The following is a 20,829-nucleotide window of genomic DNA, read 5'->3' as shown; positions in this document are numbered from 1 at the left end:
TACAAATTAAACTTTTAATTTAATTTTATTATATTTTTACATAAACCATAATATAGTTTGGAAATTTGTTTATCATAATATACATATGTACTATGAAGTAACATGAGGATGAAACATAGATGTTTATTATGAATTAAAATTATATAAATTTTCTATACATACTTTAATAGCACTTTTTACATAAATTATTTCTAATATTAATTTCTGAATCTTCTCCACTAAGGATGCATTATAATAAAATTTATATTTTAAGACAGAACAAGAAAAATGCAACATAAAATTCTTTCTCTGTGTTTGTTTGGGCTTCATCTTACCTTGCCTAATGTGCAGTGTGCATCTTCATTACACATTAACCAAATCTTTGAGGAGATTTTGTTAATGTGTAATGGGAGTGCCTGCTTGACTGTAAAGATCAGGGTTTTTTTTCCTTTCTTCTGACCCTAACAATGTAACTGGGTAGGGCATCGTGGTGACTTGCTTCTTGCTTTGTACATGCTTCTCTGAACTATGTATCCTTAGCGAATTTCATGAAAAATATCAGTATGACAATTTGATGTATGATACTGTCTTGCAAATGTATATGATGTGCCTTCAACTTCTAAGAGGCAGAACATTTCTCAGAGCTTTCTGAGAGTCTGTTCCCTGGGTTATAATCCTCAGTTTGGCTCAAAGAAAATTATCTTTTTTTCTTCTTAACTTGATTGTTAATTGAATTTTAATCAACACCTCTAACTAATTTGGCTAAGGGAAATGTTCTGGGAAAAACACACCAATCGTGTCATATAAATTTGTGTCAGTATATCTCCTTGCTTAAGGTCCTTTACACCTAAGATTTTAGTGTTTTTTTAAAATTTTTATTTAATTGTGTACTTGTTCAAGATTTGTTCTCTATTTATTCAAAATGTTTCCTACCCCCTTCTACTCCCCCATGCCCACATCACTTACACATCTTTTCTTTCCCACTGCCACAGTTAATGGTAACCAACTGGTGAGTATATTTTCATTGTTAAATGTATATAGTCAAAAGTAAGTAGAGGCCAACAGCCATGAGCATGGAAGCCATGGTGGCTCCTCCTCAGCTGCCCTCCACATGGCAGCCATCACTCCTCCCAGACAAAGGGAGATTTAACCCGGCCAAAAAGACATGAGAAACCTGTCACAAACAAAGGCTTTGGGAATTGTAATATCTGCACCTTTAGAAACAGTGCTGAAGCCCTTAAATGCATCATCTGTGATGTACATATGCCCTCAAGGAGTTTAAGTAACAGTTGGCTGAAAATGAAGGAAAGGCACCTCCACTAGAAAACCTCTAATCAATTCTCAGCTAGTGGAAGAAGTGGCTTAACAGTACACCACTCCATCACCCCCTAAAAAGGGAAAGGAGAAAGTTGAAAAGAGGACAAAGAGAAATCTGAGAAAGATAAAGAAATTAGTACTAGTGTTACCAAAGTCTGATATTCTGAAAACTGCAAATACTACAACAAAGACCAGTGAAACAAATCACATCTCAATGCCCTGGATAAAAAACATGGAAAGGAGCACCACACAGCAGTTGGCAGTAACTGTGGGCAACATCACCATCATTAACACAGATTTTAAGGAAAAGACTTGCTCCTCCTGGACATCTCATCCACAGTGACCTGTCGTGCAGGGTCAGAACAACAGAACCAGAGCAGCTCACAGTCGAAGAGTACAGAAAAGAGCTCCTCCTGTTTCTCCACAACAAAGGGCAACAAATCAGCAGTGCCAACTAAAGAATGACAATTGCCATCAGACTCTACAAAGATTAGGTCATTAGCCACCACAGTTGGTGACTTTCAACACACTCTGAAAGGAGTTCAGAGTGGAGATCAGGAATGAGGCACTCTGTACTCTGGGAAAACTAGCAGAACAGGACTTCAGAATGTTAGATATGTTCAGCAGAAAATTTTATGAACCGAATATTTTTGCATATTCCCATACTTAGAAAAATACCTGGGCATATATCCAGAGAAAACCATAATTCAAAGAGACACATGCACCCCAATGTTCATTGCAGCACTATTTAAAATAGCCAGTTCATGGAAGCAACCTAAATGCCCATCAACAGAGGAATGGATAAAGATGTGGTACATATATACAATGGAATATTACTCAGCCATAAAAAAGAATGAAATTGGGTCATTTGTAGACATGTTGATGGACCTAGAGACTGTCATACAGAGTGAAGTAAGTCACAAAGAGAAAAACAAATATTGTATATTAATGCATATATGTGGAATCTAGAAAAATGGCACAGATTGCAAGACAGCGATAGAGACACAGATGTAGAGAACAAACATATGGACACAAGGGGTAAAACTGGGGGGTAGTGGTGGTGGTGGGATGAATTGGGAGATTGGGATTGACATATATACACTAATACATATAAAATAGATAACTAATAAGAACTTTCTGTATAAAAAAATTATAAAATAAAATTCAAAAAAAAAGGTAAAAAGAAAAAAAGTACTAAAATCATTAACTGAGATATCTGTTCCTTGTGACTAGTAGCAACCTTCTACCAAGATTCTTGCTTGATTTCACATACCCTTTCTCCAAAATCACATATATACTAATGCCGCCCACCTCTTTGGAGCAACTCTTTAGAGTTTCTTAGAGCTATGTGAGAAGCCTTCTCCTGAGCTATATTCCTCAGTAAGTCCCCTGTTGACTTAAAAAATAATACAAAACATGAGAGTGGCAAGTTAAGTTTTATTTGGGGCAAAATGAGGACTACAACCCAGGAAACAGCATTTCAGATAGCTCTGAGAAACTGCTTCAAAGAGGTGGGGGGGAGGTCAGTATATCTGTGATTTGGGTGACGGGGGAGTACATGCAATTGAGCACATCTTTTCTTGCAGAAGGTTTCTGCTAGTCACAAGGAGCAGTCATCACCATGAAAGATTTTAGTGCTTTTCTAGATATGAGGAGATACAAGAATTGGGCTCATAAAATCAGCTTCTGAAAATATTTAACTATCGAAGACCTGTTCTTTTAGTTTTTCCCAGAGCATAGAGTGCCTCATTTCTGCTCTCCACCCTGAACTACTTTCAGTGGGTGTTGAAAATCAGCAGCTGCTGCAGCACATGATTTAATCCTTGTAAAGGTAGATGGCAACTGCCAATTTGTAGTTGACACCCCAAATAAAACTGAAACTCACAGCTCACACATTGTGCATTTTTATTTCAGTCAAGAGCAGTAAATAATGAATCCTTCTGAAATAGTACATGGAATTGTGCAATTTTAAGGAAAAGCAAGCTGAGTGGTGAAAACTATGAATCAGGTTATGAAATTCAGATCCTTCACCTGCCCATGTTGTTTCCACTCCTGGAGAATCTTCTGTGGACATCCATTTCTTAGGGAAGCCGTCAGGTGAATATCTGCTTGCCATAATGGGCATCTGGCCAGCAAAGATTTTCACACCCTGTTGATTACTCCTGACACTTTTGTGTATTCCATTGTTTTATATGATTTTCCAAACAATTATTTATAGTTGGATGTAGTCCTGAATCTTTTTATTTTAAATAAATCTGCTGTGTACAATTTCCATGTACATTACCACTATTTTTTTGGTTTTCTTTTGTTGGAGGGTAGGGTGGGAGGGAGAGGGAACTTTTATTTATCGTGTTCACAAGCTCCATCCTTTCAGCATAACATCTTAAGTTTAGTTCTTTCTTCCCGTTATAGTAAGTACTATCAGTTTTGCTATAACTATAAACATATATATATATACACACACACACACAATTATATATAAAAGGTTATTTGAGACCAATCCATGGCATTGCTTGTGCTTGATACACTGTGAATACAACATAGAACAGTTACACATCCGGAACAGTCTCTTCTATGATAGTGTTGAATTTAAATTTAAAACAGTCTTACATTAAATATGTTCCAAGTCACATGGGAACTTGACTCATCTGTTTAAAAAGTACTGGACAACATGAAAAAATATATTTTTTAAACAATGTGGTCTCAAATTTAAAGACTGCTTCAGATGGTTTGCATTTCAATGGAATAACTGACAAATCACAAGTGGTTTAGTTAGGAGGGCTTTGATCATTTGAAAGTAACTAAACTAGCTCCAGAATGCTAGTATTTGTGTAAATTATGGTTACATGTTAACATTGTTGTTTTCATATAAGATCTCATGAAAATATGATGAAAATGTGGTATTCTGTAACTTGGATTCCGTCCATTTTCCACACCTCTATGCATGTCTGAGGTAAATCTACATATTTTCTGTTAGTTTTATGATTAAAACTATTTAAACTTTATTTTTGGTCCATACAAGAAGCAAATTCCTGTTTCCACTTTGCAGGTAACATTGCAGTGGTGGTTTTTGTAATCGAAATTTGTTTGCCTCAGGTCCCCTCATTTTCCCTACCCTACAAATTCAGTTGTGAGAATTATTTTTGTTTCTCACAATCTACTCTTTACTTTACTGAACAAGGGTTATCAACCACACATGCAGTCCCAACATGGAGCTTGTCAGTGTTTGAAGATATTTCTCTATTCCCTGCTGTGGGAAGGAATTCAGGTGGTAAATTGTTTAAGTGTTAGGAACCAAGTTGCAAGGAAAGCTCATACTTTCTAGGAGTTTATGATCTTTTTCTTCCTGGACATAAAGGCAGCTTGAAAAACTCTCTTTTAATGTTTCTGTTCACTATTTTTTTTGTACTGTCTTGCAAAAACAAAACAAAAGAAAACAAAACATAAAACAGGAAAAAAAAAAAGACCACTAATATGATTCCACCCCTCCTCATTTTTAAATGTTTTGCTTTGTTTTGATTTAGTGTCTCTCTTCTATTTGGCTCTTACATTCTTACATATGAATATCCACAGAGTTCATAGACTTCAAAGTCATTTTAAGCATGGGAACTTGCTGTTACCTTTCTTTATTTGACCATACTTTATGGATTCCTGGGAGGGCAGCCAATTGGTAATGAAGTATCACATTTTGGTGTAAAAAATCTGGTTTTCTTCTGTCTGTGGAGGCAACTAGTAAAAAAGAAAAAAAAATTCAGCTTGATTTGAGTAGCCAAAAATAATGTCCCATAATTTAAATTCTGTTCTCAAAAGTATGGATTATAAAGCAGTGCCATTTGTTGCTCTGGTCCTATTCTCAAATGCTTGGAGAATGTTCCTCTCATTTTAAAATAGTGCTTGTACCTGGGGTGCAAGCTGTGCTTATCTTTTTAAATACATTTTCAAGTTTTTATTAATGAATCAAAGGAAATGAGATGCTTTCTATAAAAATAAGAATATATAATACACAAATTAAAGAACATATAATACATAAGTTAAAATTTAAAAATCCACATTTTAATATTAGTGAGATATTGCAAAGACATTCCTCCTAAAGTTTTAATACTCCTTTTATTAAGGGCTTAAGGGAGGGTAAATTAGTCAGCCATATTTAATTTCCGGAGATGTAAGGAATTGCTAAGTTTTTAAATTAACTTTTTAAGTAATTGTAAATACCACCAAACTCATGTAGGTTGCAGAGATTTTTGAACCAATAAATGTTGGTATGCACTTTGTTCCGAAAGTTGTGAACTTTTTCAAAATTAGTTTCATGTAAAGTGATTGGACCCCTAGATTAGTGGGAAAAAAACTGATTAACCAGGTATTCATAGGCTGCTAATTAATTTATTGCCAATGTCTTGGCTTTTCAGTTTTGTCTGTGAGATAAAGAACAAATTAAAGAATGGAGAGGGGTGAAGGGACAGAGCATTGCTTTATGACATGTGAGATGATGAAATTGCCATTTTGATAGAAACCCCAGCTAACAGTGAGACTTCTCTCAGCAATCAGATGTTATTAGGTGCCCATACTCTGTTGTGGTAATGAGGTGGTAGGTAATTTAGACTTTTAATCTCTGAAATTGATGCCATATGTCAGGCATGTATTCTGGAAATGAAATTCCTATAACTTCCTGCATTTGTAGTTTGCCCTACAATTATTAGGCAGCACATAAAGACACTAGTGTAGATTAAAGGTAAATATTAAAAGAGGACCATAAATAACTGGTATTCAGTGGCACAGTAAGCAGGTTATAAAAACAAAACAATAAACCAAAAGCACAATATTACCCTTGCAAATTTCCATTTAATACCACACAATCTTTCACACTTGGTTGTGCACACACACAGAGCTTACCTGACCTGCTCTGCTTGAGTCATGCAGTTCAAATTTTTTTTTTAAATAAAGACAGCTTGACACACAAAAACATTTGAATCAAAATTTTTTGGTTCAATATTAATATTTTAAAACATTGACAGATGCTTCTGTGTATTTAGTTCCACTAAAATGTTTCACCTGCCTCCTCAAGACCATTCTCAGTCTACTTTTTAAGCTATCATATATCAAATTATTTAACATTTATTAATTGCTGAATGCATAATAACCTTCACATGTATGTAACAAAAAATGGTTTAAGAGCAAACATTTAGCTCAACAGTTCTTAACATGCAAGCAGTTCTGTTCTTGGGTATGGCTTGTACCTTAGTTTATTGTGTAAAAATGGTTATATTATTTCCTTATCTTTATTGTAGACAAATAGAGAATGCTTGTTTAGTATGTCAAAACATAATCCTATCTTGTGGAATTTTGTTAATGTATTATATGAGCTATATATATCATTTGCTCAGAAATATAGTTGGTATAAAATGTTTGAATTTTCTGCTCTGTAAAGTCTCTAGAGCTGACAATCTCTTAGGTTTGTTTTTTAATTCATGATAAAGTGTCAGTTGGTGGTTTTGTGGCTAGTCAGAAATTCACAGGTCTGAAACGTTTGGGGGAAATTTATATTGGATACTGTTTTTTGTCTAGCAAATAAAAGATGCTAATATATTCCTGTTACTAGCATGTGTACAACTATGTTATTAGAAAGCACTGTACCACTTTCTTGCTTTAAATAAAAATGTCTAATTATGAATTCTGTTTGTAGTTTTTTCACAAATAAAAGAGTAAAATTTACATTAAAGTTTTTTTTTAAAAAAACAAGTAGAGGAGTAAAATCATCAAAATAGTGATATAGAAAGTTTCTACCATCTTCTCCCCATCCCCCCAAAAAACACCAATTTTGACAATGACCCATGGATGAGAGAACTTCTTTGGAAGTCTGGGAGTTCAAAAGAGAAGTTCTAGCACACAACTGGAGCAAAAAAAAATCTGATTTGGATACGTTAAAGGAGGTACAAGAGAGTTTCACTTTACTTGAATCATCCTTCTCCAAATGTGACACATCTTAGTGCCAAGAGTGACTACCTTGAAGGAGTTCATTACTACTAGACCTGCCTTACAAGAAATGCTAAGAGGAGTAATTTAAGCTGAAATGAAAGAATGCTAATTGGTAACAAGAAAACATAAGAAAATATAAAACACACTGGTAAAGGTAAGTATATAGTCAACTTCAGAATATTCTAATACTGTAATACATGGTTGTGTTAAACACTTTAGTATAAAGGTTAAAGGATAAAAACATTAAAAATAACTATAGAAACAGTAATTTGTTAAAGCATACACAATATAAAAAGAGGTAAATTGTGACATCAGTCACATCTGTCCCACCACCTGTTTTTGTAAAGTCTTATTGTAACAGCAGTTTTATTGAAACACAGCAGACGCATTTAATGACATACTGTCTAGGTCTGCTTTTGTGTTACAGTATCAGTGTCCAGCAGTTGTGAAGTTATGGTATGTCCCACAAAGCTCATATATTTATTATCTAAATTGTTTCAGAAAAAGTTTGCCAACCACTGATATTTGTAAATTTGAACAGCTACTATGAGTTATTTATTTATTTTGAATTTTATGATTATAAATTATTATTTATTCTGAATTTTATGATTAGAACAATTCTGAGAGGTCCTAGTCTTATCCACATTTAGATTATGGATTAATTACTGTTGAATGTTTGAAGTAACACCAAGACCTATGTAGTTGTCATAAGAATTGCCTTTTTATCTCAGACACTAGTAAATTTACACACAGTAAAATGTACTCCCTGGGATATTGTCATTATTCTTTCCATTAATACAATGTGATCTCAAGAGATGCTCTCCCAAAAATATTTCAAAAATTTAGATATGTTTATTCCCTATTAGTGGGGGTATCAAATTTTTTATTAAAGAAGACATATATAATTGTAAACTTCAAGCATTTAGAGCATACTGAGAGGAACTTTAAGGATGGAGGGTAGAAATAGTTGCCTTAAAAGTCATAAAAATATCAGCCACTTTATATTTTTAAAAGAACAATGTTATCACAACTCAGACTTTATAGTACCTATCATAGAATAAATTACACATGAGCTTACAAATATATGGAATAAGGTTTTTTATGAATTAGTCTATTCATTCATACCTGTATATAAAACAAAACATTCTAAAATGTGACTGAATTTAATGTTGACTGAATCATAAGGGCAAAAGACAATACAAGATATTATAAGTAAAAATGTTATTTCTTGAAGATTTTCTTAATTGTTTATTATTAGGTAGTTTTTCAAAGTACATTAGCATAATAAAACAAAACAAACAACCAATGAGACTTGATAAAGTAATAATGATATAGTGTGAGTATGCTTCTGGAACCACACAAATAGCAGAAATTGTCCTAAATACAATTCCCATTAACACCAGGGGGTCATTTAGGATTTAAGTCAATTCTTTGGTTAATGCACTGTTGGTGAAATTTGAGTCTGCTTTCTATTTTTCCATGAATGTGTATGCTACTTTCTATATTTCTGCTTCTCTCACTTTCAGGATATTTTCAGGGTTTAATAGGATTTATTTTTTAAAAAGAATGTGTCCTTATAAGTTTTTCCCACTCATTTTAACTTCCACCTTGCAAATTTTTTAAAAATAAATATGTCAAGTTTTATTCATGGATCTGTGACCACACTGAAACTTCAAAACACAAATGGCCTTTCTCAAAGGCATCACGATTACAATAGCTCAACAAAAAAAAAAGACTGGGACCTATAAAAAAAAGTTATTCTACATCTAAAGACAAAGAAGGAGCCACAACAAGATGGTAGGAGGGGCACTTTCACAATATAATCAAATCCCATACCCACCAAGTGGGCAACCCACAAACTGGAAAACAATTATATCACAGAGGTTCTCCTACAGGAGTGAGATTTCTGAGCCTCACATAATTCTCCCCAGCCTGAGGGTCTGACATCAGGAGAAGGAGCCTCCAGAGCATTTGGCTTTGAAGGTCAGTGGCGCTCGTGTGCAGAAGCACCACAGGATGGGGAGAAACAGAGACTACACTGTTGGAGGTCTTGGAGGGTGCATGCAAGGTTTCATGTGCCCTCGAACCCAAGGCAAACAGTGACTCCATAGGATCCTGGGGCAGACCTGCCTGCAGGTCATAGAGGGTCTTCTGGGGAAGTTGGGGTCAGCTGTGGCCTACTGCAGGGGCAGGGACACTGGTGGCAAAGTTCACTAGGGAAAATTCATTAGTGTGAGCTTTTCTGGCTGAACGGATACAAAAACTAGACCTGTATATATGCTGTCTACAAGAGACCCACTTCAGACCTAGGGACACATACAGACTGAAAGTGGGGGATGGCAAAAAGTATTCCATACAAATGGAAATCCAAAGAAAGCTGGAGTAGCAGTACTCGTATCAGACAAAATAGACTTTAAAATAAAGACTGTTACAAAGAGACAAAGAAGGACACTACATAATGATCAAGGGATCAATCCAAGAAGAAGATATAACAATTATAAATATTTATGCACCCATTGTAAAAGCACAACAAAATTTTAAAAAAATGCAAACAGTCATAAAAGGAGAAATCAACAATAACACAATAATAGTGGAGGACTTTAACACCCCACTTACATAAATGGACAGATCATCCAGACAGAAAATTCAATAAGGAAGCACAGGCCTTAAATGACACATTAGACCAGAGGGATTTAATAGATATTTATAGAGCATTCCATCTGAAAGCAGTGGAATATACATTCTTCTCAAGGGCACATGGAACATTCTCCAGGATAGATCACATCTTGTGTCACAGCACAAGCCTGAGTAAATTTAAGAAAATTGAAATGATATCAAGCATCTTTTCCAACCACAATGCTATGAGATTAGAAATCAATTACAGGAAAAAAAAACTGTAAAAAACACACACACATGGAGGCTAAACAATATAGCTAGGACTTCCAAAACTATGTTGAATAAAAGTGGTGAGAGTTGACATCCATGTCTTTTTCCTGATCTTAGAGGAAATACTTTCAGCTTTTCACTGTTGTGTATCATGTTAGCTGTAGTTTTGTCATATATGGCCTTTATTATGTTGAGGTAGGTTCCCTCTATTCCCACTTTCTAGAGAGTTTTTAATCATAATTGGTGTTGAATTTTGTCAAAAGCTTTTTCTGCATCTATTGAGAGATCATGTGGTTTTTATTCTTCAATTTGTTGATGTGGTGTATCACATTGATTGATTTGTGGATATTGAAAAATCCTTGCATCCTTGGGATAAATCAGAGAAAAAAAAGGAAATAAAAGTAATACAAATTGGAAAAGAAGTAAAGCACTCACTGTTTGAAGATGGCATAATACTATACATAGAAAATCCTAAAGTTGCTAACAGAAAACTACTACTAGAGCTCATCAATGAATTTGGTAAAGTGGCAGGATATAAAATTAAAACAGAGAAATCTCTTCGATTTTTATATACTAACAACAAAACATCAAAAAGAGAAATTAAGGAAACAATCTCACTTACCTCCACATTCAAAAGAATAAAATACATAGGAATAAATCTACCTAAGGAGACAAAAGCCTGCACTCTGAAAACTGTAAGATGCTGAGGAAAGAAATAGAAGATGACACTATCAGATGGAGACATATACTATGTTTTTGGATTGGAAGAATCAATATTGTGAAAATGACAATACTACCCAAAGCAATCTACAGATCCAATGCAATCCCTGTCAAATTACCAATGGCATTTTTCACAGAACTAGAACAAAAAATTTTACAATTTCTATAGAAACACAAAAGACCCTGAATAGCCAAAGCAATCTGGAGAAAGACAAACGGAGCTGGAGGAATCAGGTGCCTTGACTTCAGGCTATACTACAAAGCTACAAAAATCAAAACAGTGTGGTACTGGCACAAAAACAGAAATATAGATCAATAGAACAGGATAGAATGCCCAGAAATAACCCCACACACCAATGGTCAATTTATCTATGACAAAGGAGGCAAGAATTTACAACGTAGAAAGGGAGAGTCTCTTCAATAAGTGGTGTTGGAAAAACTAGACAGCTACATGTAAAAGAGTGAAATTAGAACACTCTTAACACCATATACAAAAATAAACTCAAAATGGATTAAAGATCAGGCAGACCACTCTCTGACATAAATTGCAGCAAGATCGTTTTTGATCCAACTCCTAGAGTAATGAAAATTAAAAAAAATTAACAAATGGGACTTAATTAAACTTAAAAGCTTTTGAAGAGCAAAAGAAACCATAAACAAACCAAAAAGACAACACACAGAATGGGAGAAAATATTTGCAAAGAAATGACCAACAAGGGATTACTCTCCAAAATATACAATCAATTCATGCAACTCAATATCAAAATGAGAAAACCCAATCAAAAAATGAGCAGAAGATCTAAATAGACATTTCTCCAAAGAAGACATGCAGATGGCCAAAAAGCACATGAATATATGAACATCATTAATTATTAGAGAAATGCAAAACAAAAACTACAATGAAGTATCAACTCACACTGGTCAAAATGTCCATCATGAAAATGTCTACAAACAATAAATGCTGGAGAGGTTGTGGAGAAAAGGGAACCCTCCTACAATGTTGGTGGGAATGTAAATTAGTACTACCATTATGGAGAACAGTATGGAGGTTCCTTAAAAAAATAGAGGCACCATATGATCCAGCATTCCCACTCCCAGGCATATATCCAGAAAAATCCGTAATTGGAAACGATACATGCTCCCCAATATTCATTGCAGCACTATTTACAATAGCCAAGACATGGAAGCTGCCTAAATGTCCATCAACAGAGGAATGGATAAAGAGGATGTGGTACATATATACAATGGAATATTACTCAGCCATAAAAAGGAATGAAATAATGCCATTTGCAGCAACGTGGGTGGACCTAGAAATTGTCATACTAAGTAAAGGAAGTCAGACACAGAAAGACAAATATCATATGATAACACATATGTGGAATCTAAAAAAAAATGATACAAATGAACTTATTTACCAAACAGAAACAGATGCACAAACTTAGAAAACAAACTTATGGTTACCAAATGGAGAAGGTGTGGGGGAGGAATGAATTAGGAGAATGGGATTAACATACAAACACTTCTATATATAAAATAGATAATCCACAAGGACCTACTGCATAGCCCAGTGAACCCTACTTAATACTCTGTAATAACTTATATAGGGAAAGAATATGAAAAAGAATGGATATATGTATATGTATAACTGAATCACTTTGCTGTACACCTGAAATTAACACAAGATTGTAAATCAACTATATGCCAATAAAAAAATAAAAATTAAATTAAAAAAACATTTTCTGACTCACCCTTAGATAATCAGGCTTTATAAGTCAAAGAGGGGTCCATGAATCTGCCTTTCTAACATGATTATGTTGGTGGCCTGAAGAAAATACTTTGAAAACCATTGTTTTAGAACTCCAAACATCATTTGAAGATTTTAAGCAGATGTTTGGGGGAAAATGTGATTGAAAAGATAAAACACTGTTTTTGGGGTATTTTCCTTTTCAATTAATAGCAAAACAAAAAGTTTCATTGTTAGCTTACTGATGAAAATAGAAGATTCTAATTCAGAAGTAGAAAATAATGAACGAATCATGCCTAGATTTTAATATCAGATCTACCCATGATATTGTTTGTCAAACTTCTCTAGCTCAGTCTCTATCTGCAATGTGCCTCTATTAAAATATACATTATTGTGAAGAAAAGCAAAAACTCTGGGTAATTGCTTCAACTAAAGCTAATCCCTGATCTGTGCCTTGGCACACATTTCAATAAACTAATGCCTGCCTTTAAAAGCCAATGTTGACTTTATTTATGAATTATATAGGATTACATTAAGGAATTTGAGTTCATGTTTTATTCTCTAATTTTTTATAAATATTTCATTTGGAAAACATTTGTCAATCTGCTTAACTCTGTATTTAATGATTCAGTATACTGCCATGTAGAAATAAAAACACATCAAAATCATTTCTCCTAAGAAATTATGATATTAAATAGAAATACTTCTGAAAGTTTTAGATGTTTAATTAACTATTTATATTTACCTGCCACCAGGATTAAAGTCTTTGGAAGGATGTAGGTGAGAAGACTGATTAAGCTGGTGGACTCATAATTTATTAACTAAAAAATGCCTTTCTCAAGACATTTATTTGCTCTATTTTCATTTAACATTTAAAATAACGTGTTAACATTTTTCTAAATGGAAGAGACATTATTAGTCAGAATTCATCTTATTAATCCATTATCTTTTGTTATATTTTAGTCATAAATGACAGGGTTTATGCGACCAAATCAGATTAGTCCTATGGAAGAAATTTGGAAATACGAAAAAGATTTTATTCAAGACAGAAAACCCATGAGAAAAAGGAGGTCAGTCTTATATTAAAAGGGAAAAGTTATTTTTGCCTGTTCCCCACTTTGGGATGGAATTTGTGTGATGTGATGCTTGGAGCTGTAGCAGCCCTTTGGTAAACATGAGACAACAAGTCTCCTTTTTCCAGATATTTTGTAATGTGAGATAATGAAATATCTCAAGTGAGTGAGCCACTGTCAGTTCAATAGTCTGCTATTTGGTACAAACTCTTGTGACCAGTGAAAATTATTAATTTATTTTAATGGCTGCATTCAACATTTCTTAAAAGGACAAAGTACTGGTTTTCTGAGCTAACATAGTCTCACAAAAATATTATTGTTCATATAGGGAACACATATATAGAATAGCATTTCACTAAATTGGTCTGTATATAAATTCCAAAAATTTATGGAAGGGGCAACAATGTCATCATTAACTGCAGTCTTCTTTCCTCTAAATATTAACTGTCATCAATTACTTGCCTCAACATAACAGGGAAAAAAAACCACATACACACATTTTAAAGGTATAAATTCATGGTAACCAAATAACTAATATTTATTATTTGAACATATGGTTATTCAGATATAAAACTGATTATTCAGATCAGAAAATAAGAGATTTTCAAATGCAATGACCTCTATTGAAAAAAATATATATATAAGGTATGTTTATATATGTATGAATATATTCATGTGAACAAACACATATACACATATATATGCATATATGGAGAAGTAAATACAATTTCCCCTTAAGTTAAAATAAAATCTTTTTTAAAAAATATCTCATTTTTATCCAATTGTAAATGCCCTTTTTCAAAAAGGGGAATTATATATGTGCTATTAATAAAGTCATATAAACTTGCAAGTAATTGGTAAATAAGTTCTGAAGATTTAATGCACAGCTAAGGGATTATAGTCAACAACACAGTATTATAGGAACTTCCCTGGTGGTTCAGTGATTAACACTTCACTTTCCAATGCAGAGGGTGCAGGTTCAATCCCAGGTTGGGGAGCTAAGCTCCCACATGCCTCTGGGCAAAAAAAAACCCAAAAAACATAAAACAGAAGCAATATTTTAACAAATACAATGAAGTCTTTAAAAATTGTCCACATCAAAAAAAATGTGTTATAAGTTTCAGAGTTGCTAACAGAGTAAAGCTTAAATGGCCTCACTACAAAAAAGAAATAGTAATTATGTGACATGATAGAGGTGTTAGATAACACTAAGGTGGTAATCATATTGCAATATATAAAATGTATCAAATCAACATGTTGTGTACCTTAAAAATGGTCTTTAAATTTAAAAAACAATTTAATGTCTGAAACAAAAAGAATACTATTACCTGGCATGTAGAAATTATATGAATTTCAACTTTAAGTATCCATAAATAAAATTGTATTGGAACATAGACAAGCTCTTTCATTTTATTTTTAACTTATGCTAAGAACACTTAATATGAGATCTATAATTTTAAATTTAAATTTTTTACTGAAAATTAAAGTTGATCCTTGAACAACACAGCTTGAACTGAACAGGTCCATTTGTATGTAGGCCATGAACACAGAGGGCCCACTGTAAGTTTATGTAAGGATTTTTGACTGTGCAGAAGGTCATGTCCCTATGCCCCACATTGTTTAAAGGTCAACATTAGACACAATGTTGTACACAGACCACTAGATTGTATTCATCTTAATTAACTGAAATTTTCTACCCGCTGAACAGTAATTCCTAATTTCCCCTTCCCAACCATCATTCTACACTCTGTTTCTTTGAGTTGGAATATTTTAAATACCTCATATAAGTGGAATTACATAGTACTTGACCCTCTGTAACTGGATTATCTTATGTAGCCTAATGTCCTCCAAGTTCATCTATGTTGTCACAAAAGGCAGAATTTCCTTCTTTTTCCAAGCTGAATATCATTCCATTTTATTTTTTAATATAAAATTTATATTTATATAATATTTTCTGTATCGATTCATCCTTTTTTTAAAACATCTTTATTGAAGTATAATTGCTATACAATTGTGTGTTAGTTTCTGCTTCATAACAAAGTGAATCAGCTATACATATAAACATATCCGCATATCTCCTCCCTCTTGTGTTTCCCTCCAACCCACCTTATCCCACCCCTCTAGGTGGTCACAAAGCACCAAGCTAATCTCCCTGTGCTATGTGGCTGCTTCCCACTAGCTATCTGTTTAACATTTGGTAGTGTATATTACTCCATGCCACTCTCTCACTTCGTCTCAGCTTACTGTTCCCCATCCCTGTGTCCTCAAGTCCATTCTCTATGTCTGCATCTGCATTCCTGTCCTACACCTAAGTTCTTCAGAACCTTTTTTTTTTTTTGATTTGATATATATGTGTTAGCATGCGGATTTGTTTTTCTCTTTCTGACTTACTTCACTCTGTATCACAGACTCTAGGTCCATCCACCTCAATACAAATAACTCAATGTCATTTCTTTTTATGCCTAAGTAATATTCCATTGTATATATGTGCAAAATCTTACTTATCACTTTGTCTGTTGATGGACATTTAAGTTGCTTCCATGCCCTGGCTATTGTAAATAGAGATACAAAGAACATTGTTGTACATGACTCTTTTCAAATTATGGTTTTCTTAGGGTATATGCCCAGTAGTGGGATTCCTGGGTTGTAAGGTAGTTCAATTTTTAGTTTTTAAAGAACCTCCATATTGCTCTCAATAGTGGCTGTATAAATTTACATTCCCACCAATAGTGCAAGAGGGTTCCCTTTTTTCCACACCCTCAAAAGCATTTATTGTTTGTAGATTATTTGATGATGGCCATTCTGACTGGTGTGAGGTGATACCTCATTGTAGTTTCGATTTGCATTTCTCTAATGATTAGTGATATTGAGCATCCTTTCATGTGTTTCTTGGCCATCTGTATATCTTCTTTGGAGAAATGTCTATTTAGGTCTCCTGACCAACTTTGGATTGGGATGTTTGTTTTTTGAAATTGAGCTGCATAGGCTGTTTGTAAATATGAGAGATTAATCCTTTGTCAGTTGCTTCATTTGTAAATATGTTCTCCCATTCTGAAGGTTGTCTTTTCATCTTGTTTATGGTTTCCTTTGCTATGCAAAAGCTTTTAAGTTTCATTAGGTCCCATTTGTTTATTTTTTTTAAATTTCCATTTCTCTAGGAGATGGGTCAAAAAGGATCTTGCTGTGATTTATGTCATAGAGTGTTCTGCCTATGTTTTCCTGTAGTATAGTGTGAAGTCTGGGAGCCTGATAACTCCAGCTCCATTTTCTTTCTCAAGATTACTTTGGCTATCTGGGGTCTTTTGTGTTTCCATACAAATTGTGAAATATTTTGTTCTAGTTCTGTTAAAAATGCCATTGGTAGTTTGATAGGGATTGCATTGAATCTGTAGATTGCTTTGAGTAGTATAGTCATTTTCAAAATGTTGATTGTTCCAATCCAAGAACATGGTATATCTCTCCATTTGTTTATATCATCTTTAATTTCTTTCATCAGTGTCTTATAATTTTCTGCATACAGGTCTTTTGTCTCCTTAAGTAGGTTTATTCCTAGGTATTTTACTCTTTTTGTTGCAGTGGTAAAGTGTGTCATTAATTTCTCTTTCAGATTTTTCATTATTAGTGTATAGGAATGTAAGAGATTTCTGTGCATTAATTTTGTATCCTGCTACTTCACCAGATTCATTGATTAGCTCTATTAGTTTTCTGGTAGCATCTTTAGGATTCTCTATGTATAGTATCATGTTATCTGCAAAGAGTGACAACTTTACTTCTTTTCCGATTTGGATTCCTTTTATTTCTTTTTCTTCTTTAATTGCTGTGGCTAAAACTTCCAAAACTATGTTGAATACCAGTGGTGAGAGTGGACATCCTTGTCTTGTTCCTGATCTTAGAGGAAATGCTTTCAGTTTTTCACCATTGAGGGAGATGTTGGCTGTGGGTTTGTCATATATGACCTTTATTATGTTGAGGTAAGCTCCCTCTATGTCTACTTTCTTGAGATTTTTTTTCATAAATCAGTGTTGAATTTTGTCAAAAGCTTTTTCTGCATCTATTGAGATGATCATATGTTTTTTATCCTTCAATTTGTTAATATGGTGTATCACATTGATTGATTTGCATATATTGAAGAATCCTTTCATTCCTGGGATAAACTCCACTTGATCATGGTTTATGAACATTTAATGTGCTGTTGGATTCTGTTTGCTACTAGCAAACAGAACAAAATACTATTTTGTTGAGTATCATGTTATCTGCAAAGAGCAGCTTTACTTCTTCTTTTCCGATTTGGATTCCTTTTATTTCTTTTTCTTCTCTGATTGCTGTGGCTAAAACTTCCAAAACTATGTTGAATACCAGTGGTGAGAGTGGACATCCTTGTCTTGTTCCTGATCTTAGAGGAAATGCTTTCAGTTTTTCACCATTGAGGGAGATGTTGGCTGTGGGTTTGTCATATATGACCTTTATTATGTTGAGGTAAGCTCCCTCTATGTCTACTTTCTTGAGATTTTTTTTCATAAATCAGTGTTGAATTTTGTCAAAAGCTTTTTCTGCATCTATTGAGATGATCATATGTTTTTTATCCTTCAATTTGTTAATATGGTGTATCACATTGATTGATTTGCATATATTGAAGAATCCTTTCATTCCTGGGATAAACTCCACTTGATCATGGTTTATGAACATTTAATGTGCTGTTGGATTCTGTTTGCTACTAGCAAACAGAACAAAATACTATTTTGTTGAGGATTTTTGCATCTATGTTCATCAGTGATATTGACCTGTAGTTTTCTAGCTTTGTGACATCTTTGTGTGCTTTTGGTATCAGGGTGATGGTGGCTTCATAGAATGAGTTTGGGAGTGTTCCTCCCTCTACTATATTTTGGAAGAGTTTGAGAAGTACCGGTGTTAGCTGTTCTCTAAATGTTTGAAAGAATTCTCCTGTGAAGCCATGTGGTCCTGGGATTTTGATTGTTAGAAGAATTTTAATCACCATCTCAATTTCAGTGCTTGTGATTGCTCTGTTCATTTTTTCTATTTCTTCCTGGTTCAGTCTTGGAAGGTTGTGCTTTTCTAAGAATTTGTCCATTTCTTCAAGGTTGTCCATTTTATTGACATGTAGTTGCTTTCAGTAATCTCTTATGATCCATTGTATTTCTGCAGTCTCAGTTGTTACTTCTCCTTTTTCATTTCTAATTCTATTGATTTCAGTCTTCTCCCTTGTTTTCTTGATGAGTCTGGCTAATGGTTTATCAATTTTGTTTATCTTCTCAAATAACCAGCTTTTAGCTTTATTGATGTTGCTATTGTTTCCTTCATTTGTTTGTCATCTGATCTTTATGTTTTCTTTCCTCCTGCTAACTTTGGGGTTTTTTTGTTCATTCTCTAATTGCTTTAGGTGTAAGGTTAGGTTGTTTATTTGAGATGTTTCTTGTTTCTTGAGGTAGTATTGTATTGCTGTAAATTTCCCTCTTAGAACTGCTTTTCCTGCATCCCATAGGTTTGGGGACGTCGTGTTTTCATGGTCATTTATTTCTAGGTATTTATTGATTTCCTCTTTGATTTCTTCAGTGCTCTCTTGGTTATTTAGTAAGGTATCGTTTAACCTCCATGTGTTTGTTTTTTTTAGTTTTTTTTCCTGTATTCATATCTAGGCTCATAGCATTGTGGTCAGAAAAGATACTTGATATGATTTCAATTTTCTTATATTTACCAAGGCTTGATTTGTGTCCCAAGATATGATCTATCCTGGAGAATGTTCCATGAGCACTTGAGAAAAATGTGTATTCTGTTGTTTTTTGGATGGAATGTCCTATAAATATCAATTAATTCTATCTTGTTTAATGTGTCATTTAAAGCTTGTGTTTCCTTATTTATTTTCATTTTTGATGATCTGTCCATTGATTAAAGTGGGATGTTAATGTCCCCTATTATTGTTGTGTTACTGTTGACTTCTCCTTTTATGGCTGTTAGCATTTGCCTTATGTATTGAGTTGCTCCTATCTTGGATGTATAAATATTTACAATTATTGTATCTTCTTCTTGGATTGATCCCTTGATCATTATGTAGTGTCCTTCTTTGTCTCTTGTAATGGTCTTTATTTTAAAGTCTATTTCCTCTAATGTGAGAATTGCTACTCCAGCTTTCTTTTGATTTCCACTTTCATGGAATATCTTTTTCCATGCCTGCACTTTCACTCTGTATGTGTCCCTAGGTCTGAAGTGGGTCTCTTGTAGACAGCATATATATGGGTCTTGTTTTTGTATCCATTCAGCCAGTCTGTGTCTTTCTGTGGGAGCATTTAATCCATTTACGTTTAGGTAATTATCAATATGTATGTTCTTATTACCATTTTCTCAATTGTTTTGGGTTTGTTATTGTCGGTCTTTCCTTCTCTTGTTTTTCTTGCCTAGAGAAGTTCCTTTATCATTTTTTGTAAAGCTGTAGCTATACAATTTTCGTCAGCCCCATAATTTGAGGTAAACTATGTTTGAATAAGGTAAAAGAAGAACACTCTCAGAAGTCATCTTTCAAAAAGTTCATCCTAGAAGAAATGTGCAGGATGCTTCCGGTACTGCATAGAAGTACAAGGCACCAGGTCCAGAGGCTGGGTGAGAGATACCCTGGAAGTGTCTTGGATGTCACTAAGGTATAGTATAACTCACCCTGCCCCTGCATTTTCTATAGGTTGTTTGGGCTGTGCTTAGTTCTAGGTCTGCAACGTGAAGAAGATTAGTAGCCTTTCTGAATGTCTGGCAGATCTCTTACCCACAGTAGCCATATACACGCTGCTGAGAAGCAGGTTGAAAAGAACATTTTTCATCCTGTTCTTTCCGTGTAGAAATATACACTGCTCATGCTCATCAAACTCTGAATTGTTTTCTTTGACCACCAGAGCTACATTCTGAAGGTTTGCTTTCAAAGTGCATTAAACTCTGTGTCGCCATGCTGAGTAGCATGGCAAGACAGGCAGAAAGCGTGGACACATTCATGTTGCAAGTTGTAAATGGAGGTGGTTTTCAGAAGCAGGAGGAAAGTCTGTGGAGGAACTATTTTCCTTTTTTATATGGAAGGGACTCGGGGCTGAATCTGGTAGTCTCTGACTGATGGAAAAGTGTTGTCAATTTTGTTTTTGG

At 34.1% G+C, this 20,829-nt stretch overlaps 1 pseudogene; it reads left to right on the top strand.

Annotated features, from left to right (window-relative positions):
- Positions 1–974: 974 nt before the first annotated feature.
- Positions 975–1,761, top strand: LOC102994953 (RING1 and YY1-binding protein-like; annotated as a pseudogene).
- The last annotated feature ends 19,068 nt before the right edge of the window (positions 1,762–20,829 follow it).

This window comes from Physeter macrocephalus, chromosome 13, assembly GCF_002837175.3.
Source record: "Physeter macrocephalus isolate SW-GA chromosome 13, ASM283717v5, whole genome shotgun sequence".
In the NCBI taxonomy this organism is placed as follows: Eukaryota; Metazoa; Chordata; class Mammalia; order Artiodactyla; family Physeteridae; genus Physeter; species Physeter macrocephalus.
This window is presented reverse-complemented; position numbering and strand designations above follow the sequence as displayed.